We start from the raw sequence: 11,891 nt of genomic DNA, 5'->3' as shown, positions 1-11,891 counted from the left end.
CGCGCTTGATCAGATATTGTGGGTTGAACAAAAATATTGACACTGAATCTGAGCTTACCTGAAGTTACTCCTTCTCACTGGCCATGCAGGGAACTATCGTGAGGTTCCAATCAAGCAGCGACGGGGCTTCCCCCTGCACGCTTGTTCACATTATTTAATCAGCGCTGGAGCACTTTTCAAAAGTCCTCCAGTCTCCATATGAAGGCAGCATTTGTGTTCGACGTTGGCGAGGCTGGTGAGACCAGAGTCGGGGCACAGCAGCTGTCTGTGTGTACTTTACAAGCTGGTTCTGTTTGTTCTGTAGACGCAGGAGGGGTCAGCAGGGTGTCAGCTTTGTCTTCTGTCCCCTACCATGGCTGTGTGTGTGTGTGTGTGTGTGTGTGTGTGTGTGTGTGTGTGTGTGTGTGTGTGTGTGTGTGTGTCTGCTGGATGGAGAGAGGTCAGGTGGGTGGGGCAGAGGGACTAACACACCAGTGTGGACAGGTGGAGGATTCTCACTAAAGAGGAGCCAGATGTACTGTACCTGCCATTTTCTCTGTCTCTCTTTGTGTATTCCTGTCTTTGTTTATCAGTTTAGCAGTGGAGCGCTTTAATCGAACTAACTCTAAGCGCAAAAGCCAAAAAATACGCTTATTTGTAGTAGAGCTCAAATGATTCATTGACATTGAATTAGCTGATTAACAGAAAACTTGTTTAATAAGAAAATTGTCACTGCTTTCTGCCTTTCAAAAAAGAAAGATTTGCGGCTTGTATAACAAAATAATTTGAGCGACTTTCAGTTTTAAACTGTTGATTCGGGGAAGCTAAGCAATCTGAAGACGCCCTCTTGCTTTGGGAAAGTCGTGACAGACATTTTTTTAAATGTTTTCTTACATTTTGTAGACGAAATAAGAAACTGATTGATGAAAAAGTGCTATTGTTGTAATTCTTGTCATATCGCTAGTCAGCAATAACGACCTGAGAATAATATTGTAAAGATTTTTGAAGCTTACAGTGGAACAGTGAAGCATACGCATAGCAAAGAAAAGAGGGCATTCATAGTGGTGTAATAGTATTATTTAGTAAACAAGACACATTTCCCACTTGACTGTTTATGAGAATTCCTCAACACAAAGAAAACTGCAGATTTAACGAGATTTCCCGGTTTAAGCTCACATGCTGATAGACACATTCTCTTGCACTTATTCAAGCTGTGCCTGTATTTTTTTTTTATAGTTCAAGTGTTAAATAAAGTAAATAAAGTCTGCAGAATACTGCTTCCCCTGTTCTTCCTGATATGAGGAAACAGCGGCCCCCACGGGCAGACAGCGGTACTGCACCTCCGCTCACTCAGCTCTCATGTTGCCTTTTGATGGGGAGCTTGATTGGTACCTGAAGTAATTAGGTGGGACGCAATTTGCTAAAACCACAGGCTGCAGCCACATCATGGGTTTAGATAACCTAAGCTGCAAGATTTGAGCTTTTCTGTGACTGAAATCCTTGCAGGTCTGTATTAGAGTGCAGAATATTTGGGGGGTGATTTTAATCATTTTTATACTAATGTGAGTTTTTTTGTATTCGATCTGGATGTTTTTCAATTTTTAGAAAGGATTCCTGCACAATAGCTGCCAGCTCCTGCTTCTTCTGATGGTACCCGAGAGGGAGAGAGAGAGACAGGGAGAGATAGGGAGAGAGAGAGAGAGAGGGAGAGAGAGGGAGGTTAGGAGCTCCAGATGGTGTTTAAACGCAGACAGAAGGCTACAGCGAGGACAGAGAGAGAGAGGAGGAGGAGGAGAGAGCCGCGGTTACTGCGCACAGTGGGCCCGCCAGCTCCACTCATCAGTGAAGACAAAACAAGTCTGAAAATCTCCCCCAAAATTGTGAATTGATGGTGGTGGGATAGAGAGAGAGAGGAAAAGAAGAAATCTCCGCATATGCTCGGTTGAATGTGATTTTTCTTTTTCTGGGGGGAGAAGTGATTTTTGTTGTTATTATTATTTTAAAGAGCCATCTGAAGGCTCGACGGAGGATCGGCGGCGCGTCGGAGGAGAAGAAGTACCGCACGGAGAGAAACGTGGTGGTGGAAGCGGGCTGGAGAAGAGAAACTGTGTGGTTTATTTGTAGAGAAAACAAAAAGAAAGAAGATACATTTATCTCGTCGGATGTACAAGGACTCGCCCCTGCTCGATGTGAAGTAAAGAAGAGGGTTTTAAAGTTGCCACAGGAGGAATAATAGACGCACCCTTGCAGACTAGAGAGGATCCGCATCTTTTTTTCTTTTTTTTTGAATTTGCGCTTTACATGGGAGACGCGAGGATTTGTGGACTTATAGTAACAAATTAATACTTTTGTCTACTTAGAAATAAAAACATTTTGTTTTTTATTTTGCAGTTGAAACCTCATCTGGTTAAAATGAGCAAAAGAGCGGATTTACAAGACTGGGACAAGTTCTAATTATTATTTCGTCAACACAAGAAGCTTAAAAAGAAGATAAAACTCAGACTGCAAAATAAACCAAAGACATCAGTTTTGCTGAAGGTTCCAAGAGCCCTGGCTTTGATTTTCATTTCTTATTCTTTTTATTTTCTCGATATAACCGAGAAGAGAAATACCTCATAATTTATTAAACCTGGAAAGTCAAGACCCCGTTTGAACTCCCAAAGGAAAGTTAAAACATTTTCATGCGTTAGACTGTCGCCCTTTTCCTCTCAATAATTTCAAAGACAGAAAAAAAGGAATAACACAGCAAAAGCTTTATTCTTTTTTCCCCCAAATGATGAGGACCGAGGCGGTATAATAGTGAAAAAAGAAAGAAGAAAAAGCTGTTTTAGAAACCATTTGGTGTGGATTATCACCGCTACAGTTACCTCAGCTTGACCTCGACCTTCACAAAGTAAGTACAATCTGAACACTCCGGGCTGTTGCAGAAAATCCTGGGGAAATATTTCATTTTACTATTGGCCTGAAACGTTTTTTTTTTATTGCATTAGAAGCTTGCAAAATTGATGTTTCATATTTTGAAGCTTGGATTGATGGTGTATCTCAAGTTTAAACAAGTTTAACATGGTCAAAACGAGTATTTTTGTGGGTTTGTTAGAGCTGTGTGTTAATGTGAAGGTGGATATTCTAGCTTTCCGTTATAATGTGCACTTGACATTCATCATTTTGCATGTTCATTCATCTCCAGGTGGTATATGATGTTAAATATGGGGGGGAGGGGGGGGGGGGCTTCTCTGCAGGTGCAAATATCATATTTTTTATTATTACTATTACAATCACTGTTATCAGGATATGGCATGCACTCTTACTTATTTTTGTTGCTTCAGCATAATGAGCAGATTGTGAGAGCTGAGCTGGAGAAAGAGAGAGAGAGAGACATAGAGGAGTCATGAGGTGTTTGCCCTGTGAGTCTGTGCCACACATCAAAGTGATGTCTGAGACAAAGTGATGACACCAAATCTTTGCTCTCCATGATGGGTTTTTTGGTGTCCATCTGGACTGCATGAAGGTGATGGGAGCGAAAGGGATAAATTTAGACGTTTACCCCGAACTGAACTGCATGGGTGCATCAAAGCAGCCTTTTTCTATGATGCTGTGGTGCATCAAGAGCTTTGAGGAACTTTGAGGACCAGGAGGTGACCAAAAGGAGGTGGAGGGAGCGCTTATTAGGACGACTATGGCAACCAAATGAAATAAACACAGTCGAAAAGCGTGTTAAAAATCATAATGGATGATTTATTGTAACTCTTGAGAGCAGTGGAGACACTCCCTCAGAAGAAACGAGCCCAGCCAAAGGTTCCTGTGGCCCCACTTGAACAGCCTCAGCAGCGCACTCTTCTGCATGTGAGTGCAACAGTAAAACACTCTGGCCATTTTCTCTCTGCAGGACACGGCCCTGTGTAATTGGCCCTGATAAATATCATCTGAATAATTGAACAGCTGATAATAGACTTGAACAATGGATGGGAGGTTGCAGAGGTGAAACCGCAGTGCAGACACCCTGCCTCACCGCACATTATACCTCCATCACCACCAGGCGAGCATCTCTTCCTCCCTCCTTCCAAACGCCGGCCGCCCCATCGCTCAGATTCAGCCGAGCCCGCTGCCTGCTAAGGCAGATGTCCCCACTTCATCATTAAGTAGCTCTCTTAAAAAGGCAGGCCATTCATTATGACCCCGGCCTGCTGAGTGTTTATTCAGTTCCCATCTACCACAGGTGCATGGATGAGATGTTCTGCTTTATACAGGAGGAAACATACCACAGGACTTGAGGAACAGAACCAGTTTTCCTCTGAAGACGCCACATTGAGCAAAGATACAGTCCAACATAGAGTCAGATGCATACTTTACTTGCTGTGTGTATTATTATGAGCTTTATTGCTGCTGTTTTGAGCTCATCATGACTGTTTTCCCACCAAGGTATAAGCAGTACATGCGTATTAACTAGATTTATCTACATATCTGGCATTTGGACGCAGAAAATGGACTACACGATGAAACTCTGTTTATTTTTCCTCTGGTTTCCATGATCTCAGTGTAACAGTGTCATTTTGTGTCTTGTGTAAAAGGCTCTTGTCTGTAGTGTGACTTGATGCTGCAGGATCTGGGTACAGCTTTACAGTGTTTACTGTACGAGTGTGTGGGCTTCTTGTTGAGTGTGCTTTGTGTGTGTGTGTGTGTGTGTGTGTGTGTGTGTGGTAATTATTGTGATCTAAATGCGGGCAGTGCAGGTGAAACTGGCTGTCTCCTAATTAATGAGCGGAGCAGATGGCCTTGGGTGGGCGGGAGCTGCGAGCGCACAGCGAGCCGGTCAGGTGGTCAGCACAACACAGACACCTGGGCCATCACAAACAAGACAAGTCAAGCGGCTGACACAAGCCACAGACATGGGGCCTGTGTGTGCACATGTTTACATATCTTTGTCTGTGTATGTATGGTCCTTCCTGTGAGTCAACAAACACATGTTTACAGTGTTATATTGTCTAGTCCGCTAGAAGGGAGCAGCACCAGCCTCTTTATATGTTGTGCATGTATTAGCTGTGAATTGTTGAACCGAAATTTGTAAGGAGGTGATAAATCTCGAGGAAAGAGAATGAATAGTAAAAAGCACATACAATATTCTTTCATTTATATCCATGAGTCTCATGATCTTTACGATTTTTTGGCAGACGCTTATGGGAACAAGTTTGATGCCGTTACTGTACAGCATCAGGATGCTTAAAGTTCTTTAAATGACAGAAAGTGACACAGTGTCTATTTATGTAGCTGTTTTTATGTATGAGTGATTTCCTTATTGTGTTAACAAGCAAACCCACTTTAAACACATCATATTCTTAATCAAACAATACACCAAATTACCCAGAACAGAGAGATTGGTGTGAAAGTCAGTATAGTTTGTATTTGTGTCATTTGACGTGTAGATAGTCTTGAGGTACGAATGCAACACAAGTGTACTCTAAATTGCCCATTTATTAGTGGCACAAGTTTTCACTCACTCTCATTGTCCTCTGATTCACTGATTGTAAAAAGTCACAGAGTTTTGCCTCCAGGGTGGGATTATCCTTCAAAACAAGTTTAGTTTGTTTAGCAGCGAACAAATAGCACAAAAACCACAGAAGCCATAATTGCTGATAATAGAAGTGTTCTAATTGTCCTGAATATGTGTCTGTGCATGCGCTAAAGATAAAAGCAAATCATGGACAACCACTGAACTTGGATAGATTGGAGATAAAGGGGAGTGATATAGAGAATTATGCAGCTTACTTGATTTTTATGACTTGTTTTTTGCCCGAGATGATAAATTATCAACATTTTGCAGAGCTGATGCTTGTAGCAGAAACGTTGCACACTTCCTATGTAATTACAGTGGATTTAATGAGATTGATGTGTACATTTGTATGGTTTTCTGAACATATGGGAGCAAGTGATGAAGTAACTAACTATCCCTGTGCAGAATCTCCGCAGCTTCACTGCTGTTTACTGGGAGAGACCAGTGTGGTTCTGGCTGCCTCCTGCTCTGTTTTATGTGTGTGTGTCTCGGTCTGCTCTGCCCTGGTCTGTTCCACATGTGTTTGACATTACTGTGACAAGGCTGCCCAGCCTCTCTGGGGAGATGGAGAATGTCAGAGACTAGAGCCGAGAAGCAAGCAGCTTCCCAACATCTGATGGAATGAGAAACACACTCGCTGGATGGCTGGCCTGCTGACGCCACAGCGTGGGAGCAGAGCAGAGGGTGGAGGCCAAGTAAAACCCCAAATGTGTGTTTGAAATATCACTCTTTCCCTCCGTTCCCTGTTCTCTCCCCTACTTGTGCACATATCCACTCACATTCTCAAGATTAAAAACACAGTATGCAGACACTCTCACCATTTCTTCGTCGCTAGTAATAACACTGTTTTCAATGAGTCAATTATCAGGCGTCTTTTCTGCGGATTTTCTTTGCAGAGCAGGCAAAATGCTCAAATTACCTCATGTGTGACATTCAAGGGTGAAAACTCACCATTTATGGCTGATCATTTCGGAAAATGATTTGTTGAATCGACTCTTCATTTAACTAAAGTTCATCAACGTATACAGCATTAACAAATTGCACCTCAATTACATATTTCTAAAGGGAGGCACATTTCCAGCTCGCAGGAACGCTCAGTCATGAATGCAGTTGCAAACATCACCACAACATTGGTGAATTCACATGTACAGCTGAATTGCTGACAGCTCCTACAAGGACAAACTCTTCCTCCTCCTCCCTTCCTCGTCTTGTCCTGATTCCACCTCCTACTCTTCCTCCTCACCTTGTACTTCCTCACATGTTCGCTGACCTCTCACCTTCCGCTGACCTTCTTCTCTTCCTCGCCCCATTCAACAAGCTGCACCTTCCCACCGCCCACCTTTTTATGCTGCATGGTAGGAAGTGTGTTCAGATCTGAGTCAGACAGAGGAAACAGCTGGGCTAATCTACAGTAGCGCTGAGCTCGGTTTCAATCAAGCCAAGTGGACAGGCCAACAGAGAAAATGGGAAGTTCATATCGCCGCCGTTACCTGATATAATGAATCCCTCCCTTTCCTTCTTGCCCCACACCGAGGCCTTTATCACAGGCAAGGAGTAAACAAGCACAAAGGAACACAGACTGGAGTTATTAAGGCTTGCACTCTAAAGCGGTTCTCTCTGGACGTCTGGGGAAGTGCTGCAGCTGAGGAGCATGCAGGCAGAGATTGGGAAGGAAGGCATGTCTCTCGCATTTGCTCGCTCTCTCCTTACAGTATTTGTGAAATTAAAAACGTCGTTATCTCCTGGAAACAGATCCTGTGCCACACAGATGGTTCCGTCTCTCTTCAAATGGGAGGCTGAGCCACTGACTGCCGTTGTGTTACCAGTTAGTTGTACAGACCTTAATCTCGGCTCCAGCCTTCCTTCCTCTGCCTCTCTGTCTCTCTCTCGACACACATGCACAGAGAGAGAGACACACTACCCCTTCAGATAAAAGTAGCTCCCGTGTAAAGTGCTAATTTCACGAGGAAATGGATATTTTAGCTTCTCTGAGATTTTTGAAGCATAGAGAGAGGAAGGTCAGAGATTTTCTTTATTTGTCAAAGAGCAGTGGTCACTTTGAGGAACGATCTATCACCGGGCATTTAAAGTTACGGGCCTCAGCAGGGTATAAGGGTTGTGTTTGATGGTTTCTGCTCAGTCTTTCAAGCGCTACTTCAGGCAGATATCACTGCATTAGTAAGATGCTCTGACCTTTGTGAGCTGTCATTAGGCAGAGGTCTAGGCATACATCTGTAGGCTTTCAGATATAAGGCTGTAAATGTTTGTGATGTTGTGCATCTGCGAAGTATTTGTAAATACATTGTACAAGACCCTGTTTTTATTGGAACTCTTGATCACACTCTGACTCTAAATAAAGCTTAAGTTCATGATCATCAAAAGATTTTTTTCTTGAAGTTTGGATTGTGGTGAAGTTGCAAAACCACGTCTGCAATCCCACTCTGGCTATTGTTTAGTCTGTAGCACTACAGACTTTCATCTCATGAAATAATACTAAGGTAGTAAAACAAAAGATGACGAAGGATCAAATGAACAGATATCACTTGCTAATCTTTCCTAAATCAATACAAACAAGAGAAAATGCAGAATCACTTCATTTCTTCTCAGAAACTTCAATTTCCAACTTTTTTTAAAGCATTATCCTACAGTGTAGCTAAACCTGAATCTGTAGAATTCAAAATATGATGCATAATGAAGCAGATGAGTGGAGGTTTTTAGTTACTGCAATTTTCACTTGATGTGTTTTGACAAAAGGTTATCTGACAACCATAAGTGTTGGCAAGGTTGCGCCTGCCCACTTAGGTTAACCTTAGTTTTTAGTGTTAGAAATTAGAGAACGTCTAATTGACTTATTAGCTAGTGGCAAAATTCATATCTTATGTAAAAATAAAAAAGATAATAAAGCCCATTAATATTAAATGGAGTTGTTTGTCTTAAATGACTCAAATTACTAATGCATTCTAATGGACTTTCTTAAAAGTCTACCATCTCTGTTATAAATGTTTATGCCAGTGTTGCATAGTTAATTTTTACATTAAATTGACTTAAATCAGCAAACAGCAGCTTCTTTGTAGCAGCAGTGCTTACCATCCACTTTCTTTGACCATGACATGACAGCGGGTCATCCTAATTTGCCAATTAGCTCACATCATCAGCATGCTATTGGCACAGCAGTCGCTCTCTTCCGTCATCCACTTGCTCTGTTTTTGTGGCGGCGTCCTGTAGTCGGCTGGTGTCCCAGAGGAGTAGCTGGTATTTATTTCGGCAGCTTCCAGCATTTGCTGGCTGTAGGCTAAATGGAGAAATTGTCAAAGCTTCTCACTAACCTGTCACATGAATGTTCTCCCTCCTCTGCCACACTCCCAGTGGTTTGTGTGTGTATGTGTGAAACCTTTGGGGTCCTGCAGGATAATACAGAACACCCAACCCGTGCCTGGCTAATGTCAGGAGCTTTTGTTACTGTGCCCGCGGGCCAAATGAAGAGCTATGAGAGTGCTGGCAGCGCTGGGGAGCAGTTCAGCTACAGACAGTTTTGTCAGCGTTGACAGCTCCATAGTGACAGATCAGACATTTAACACTGAATGAAATTAAATACAAGACATCAAGCAGGAGAATGACTAATCTGCTGTTTGTTTTCCTACCTTAGCTGTAAGTGACAGCTCAGTGTCAGGTTTTAAACGGTGCACAAAGCATAAGAGCGAGAGACATGGGAAGGAAAAAATAGGCAGTCACAGTTGACGCACTCTGTTTTATGCGCGCACATGCAAAAATAAATAAATAAATAAAGTGAGGTTCTTGTGACGAGGAAAGGCAAAAATGCTGCATTCGCCGTAGTGTGTGTGCATGTTGCCAGGGTCAATTCGAAGTCTTTTGTGCTCCATAAAACAGCAGGCAGCAGCGGTGACGTAAGAACAAACAGCGCTGCTCTCTGCTGCAGCTGGCTAGAATGAGGGAGAAACAGGAGAGAGGAATACAGAGAGGGAAGGAGAGAACAGGACAGCAGCTGTCAGGCCTCCATCGCACACCTGTCACACAGGAAGTGAGCGCCGGCCACTGTTTCCTGGATACACCTCCTCAAACACTGCTCCTGGAAGAAATGGAGGGAGGACATCTGCTGCAAGGGAGAGACAGACAGGCGGCCACTAACACTGACACACCGAAAGATCAATAGTTACAGAAATGTGCTGAGGATGAAGAATAGATGCCAAATACCACGAGGAGGAATCAAATACAGGCAAATCAAATACAGGCTTTCTTTTCCCTCTCTTGTAGTCATATTTGCATGTGTGTGTTTGTGTGTGTGTGTTCAGTTTGCACAGCTCAGAGGATGTTTGTGTTATCGCAGAGCTCTGTGACAGACAGGTCACTCTGTGGCGACTCCAGCCTAACTCTCCCACAAATACAATAAGCCCACATGCCCTAAACTTAACAGTGGGACATTCCCACGCTAGCTCCTCTCACCCACCTCTCCAGCCCCTGCCCCCCCCCCTCCCCCCCCTCCCCACCTCCCCCCTCTCTCTCTCTCCTGTGACCAATATGAACTAATCCAGATGTAGTGTAGCTGCTCACAGATGTACACATAACTCTTTCTGCATGGCCCTGCTACTTTCTCCCCTCAGCTTCTTCTCCCGCACTGTGTCTCTGCTCTCTCATCACTCAGTTCACAGTCCCGGCCTCCTCGTTCAACCGATCACAACGGGAAGTGATGTCACTCGGTGCTGCTGATGAGGCACTTGGAGCTGTTGTCTCCTGTTTTGTTTCTCCTCCCAGCCTCCAGAGCCGCTCTGTTGTGGCTGCCGTTGGTAGAAAATCTCCTCTTTGTTTGTCAGGCTTGTCAGGCTGGGTCCTCAGGAGGCCCCCCTTGCCCTATTCCCAGGCTGCCCTTCATGCTGCCTGTACGCAATTAACAGAGTAATTAAAAGCCTGATGAGCTAATTGGTGCTGGGTGAGGCTGCAGGTGTTTGGATCGGGGAGCTTATTAATGTAAGTGCGCTCACTGTGAACATCCTCTGACAAATATTAGATTTCTGTCTTATTGATATTGGAATGTAGGCATTTTCTGAAACGGAGAGTTATTGGACGTTGATTATAGCAGAGCATAGATAGATAGATAGATAGATAGATAGATAAGCTCACATATGTTATACTTAAGGAAAATAAGGAAACTTACACCCTAAAGCATGTACAAAGTGACATGCAAATCGTATTTGACCTGAAACCAGCAGCACCTGCCTGTCCTAAATCTGGCATCAGAGCTAATTGGGTTTGCTTATGTTCAGTTTCAATTAACCTTCTCTCTTTCTCTTTCTTTGTGTGTCAAACATCTGTGTCCGTGCACGCCGCAGGAAAAGTTTTGGACTCCTGCAGAATTGCATTGCAATCAACAGTGTATTGGATATTAAGATGAAATATGTCACGTCTGACAGAGCCCAGTAACTGAGCTCATCAGAAATAAGAGAGACTAAAGAAAGTCGGATCTGACGTTGGTTCGTGGCAGCCTGAGGCTGAACTCTCAGCTGGCAAAATTAGGCACACGGCTGACAGGATGAGGAAAAGAAGATGTAGATGAGTGGGAACAAAGGAGAGTTTTCATGTAGAGCAGAAGCTACATGTAAATTATTTTCTCTTTGCTCTTGTCTGTCTGCCTGTCTGTGTCTCTTGGCCCATTCCCAGATGTACAAGCACAGTCACTTTCTCATGCGTGTGTCTCTTTCTTGTCTCCTACTTCCTCCCCCATATCTCTGCTCTCTCCCTCTCTCCCACCGCCCCCTCCCTTCTCGGTGGCAGCTGTGCTGGTGATGGCTGTGTGCCCATGGTGCAAGCTGGCTGTGGGGTCCCAGGTGGCCCACATGACAGTTATTGATGTTCAGGTGTTCAGCTCCTCTCACACAGGGACCCTGGAGCCACACATGCACACACACTGACACACACACTCGCCGAGATGCATGCAGAAACACATAACACAAACATGCACTCTAGTGTAGATCACACAGAATACACGCATGCAGTCGTGTACTTGCACAGTTATGCATATAAACTGTGTATTGTTGCTGAGGATGTGTAAACATCACACAAACATGTACAATAGAGATTTTGTGCATACAGCTGCTGGGCTGCCTGGCGAGCAACAAGAATCACAGATTTCAATATGAAAACAACAAGCTTTGTCGAAATGTATGCAGAGCAGTTTGTAGGTTTCTTGCAGTCCAGTATTTAGGACTCATTCCTGTGCGTGTGTGTGCGGTGGGATAGCCAGTGTCAGTACCAGTGCCCAGTGCCGTCCTAACACACTCCAGATGTGTCTTGCTAGCCAGGGAGTTGTTCTTGGCACAGCCTGCCTCGGCCGAATGTCACAAATACTTTC

The 11,891-nt window shown here is 43.9% G+C and overlaps 1 protein-coding gene across 7 annotated transcripts in view; it reads left to right on the top strand.

Moving 5' to 3' along the window:
* The window catches only part of cbfa2t3 (CBFA2/RUNX1 partner transcriptional co-repressor 3), a 41,198-nt gene that overhangs the window by 5,771 nt on the left and 23,536 nt on the right, over nucleotides 1-11,891 (top strand). The window contains exon 1 of one of the 7 annotated variants that reach the window (XM_051939051.1): nucleotides 1,606-2,872. The exons of the other annotated variants lie outside the window; for them this stretch is intronic. The gene's annotated coding sequence lies outside the window, so the exon portion shown is untranslated. Of the gene's footprint in view, nucleotides 1-1,605; nucleotides 2,873-11,891 lie in introns of those variants that run through there. 7 annotated transcript variants of the gene reach the window in all.

This window comes from Acanthochromis polyacanthus, chromosome 2 (assembly GCF_021347895.1).
Source record: "Acanthochromis polyacanthus isolate Apoly-LR-REF ecotype Palm Island chromosome 2, KAUST_Apoly_ChrSc, whole genome shotgun sequence".
Taxonomy (NCBI): domain Eukaryota; kingdom Metazoa; phylum Chordata; class Actinopteri; family Pomacentridae; genus Acanthochromis; species Acanthochromis polyacanthus.
Note: the sequence above shows the minus strand (reverse complement) of the source record. Positions and strands in the feature narration are given on the sequence as shown.